General features: G+C 40.2%; 1 non-coding gene across 1 annotated transcript; it reads right to left on the reverse strand.

The window, feature by feature from the left end:
- Nucleotides 1-425: 425 nt before the first annotated feature.
- Nucleotides 426-532, reverse strand: LOC141634610 (small nucleolar RNA R71). Its single transcript, XR_012539337.1, has one exon. It is a non-coding gene; the product is annotated as a small nucleolar RNA R71 (small nucleolar RNA).
- Nucleotides 533-1,397: the final 865 nt, after the last annotated feature.

A 1,397-nucleotide genomic window follows, 5' to 3' on the forward strand; every position in this document is an offset into this window, starting at 1 on the left:
AAAAGAAGGTGAGGAGAACCCAACACAAAATCCAACACAAAATCAACCCACAATGCCTAAATTTTCATCACATTCCGTACCAACCGAGGAGAACCCACCCAATGGTACTCCCACACCACAACACTTAACCGGAAATTTCATTGCAAAATCCGCATTTATCCAATTAGTCGAAAGAAGCCAATTTGGGGGGGATGCCTAGTGAAGACCCTCACTCTCACATGGAGACTTTTTGTGACTATTGTGATGCGATCTCACAAACCGGTGTGACTCAAGACCAAATTCGATGGGTCTTATTTTCTTTTTCTCTAATTGGCACCGCAAAACAATGGTTGAAGAGCCTTGATAAGGCTACTCTTGGAATTGACTCTTGGAAAAAGTTGGCTCTAGCTTTCTACAAAAAATTCTACCCTCCGGAAAAGACTAACATGCTAAGAGCTCAAATTACGAGTTTTAAGCAAAGGGATGGAGAATCTTTGTATGAAGCTTGGGAGCGATTCAAAGGAATTTGTCGCTCATTTCCTCATCATGGACTTAGCGAATGGTTCTTGGTACAACAATTTTGGAATGGTCTTTATGAAGACTCAAGAAACATTCTCAACATGGGATCAAATGGTATGTTCACCGAAGTTGACGATAATCAAACTTGGAACAAGATTGAGGAAATGACGGTCCATAACTCACAATATAGTTGACCTCGCAAGGCTACTAGAGGAGGAAAGCATGAAGTAGACTCTATTACTCAATTGGGTGCTCAACTTAGTGCTCATATTGATACCATTAACTTGAAGTTTGAGAAGGCCATGGCTAAACTTGAAGAAGCCTCAAATTCGCCAAAGCATCATGTTAATGCCATGGTAGCATCTTCATCAATCCCAAGTGGGATATGCGAGAATTGTGGAACTTTGGGACATGACCAAAGTGAATGTAGGGGAACAAATGAACAAGTGAATGCTTTTCAAGCATACAAGAGTGGTACCCCTTATTCCAATTATTACAATGAAAACACCAAATTCCACCCAAATCTCTCATACAAAAGCCAAAATGTTCAAAACCCTCAACAAACATACACCCCACCTCCCATGAGAAACCAAAATCAAAGACCCTTTTTCAACCAAAACCAAGGTTACCAAAATCAAACTCCATACAATCAACAAAATGACCAAGGTTTTGATGTTCAAAAAGCGGTCCTCCAAATGCAAAAGAATCAACAAGAGTTTTTCACTCAAATGCAAAGGATAGTCAAGCAAAAACATCACCATCAACAACATCCTAGCCCACACAAAAATGTTGGAAACTCAATTGACCCAACTAGCATCTTCAAGTTCTCAAAGACAAAAGGGGAAATTACCACCTCAAAGTAATCCCCCAAGACATGAAACGGTTAGTGCCATTCACTT

This window comes from Silene latifolia, chromosome Y, assembly GCF_048544455.1.
Source record: "Silene latifolia isolate original U9 population chromosome Y, ASM4854445v1, whole genome shotgun sequence".
NCBI lineage: Eukaryota > Viridiplantae > Streptophyta > Magnoliopsida > Caryophyllales > Caryophyllaceae > Silene > Silene latifolia.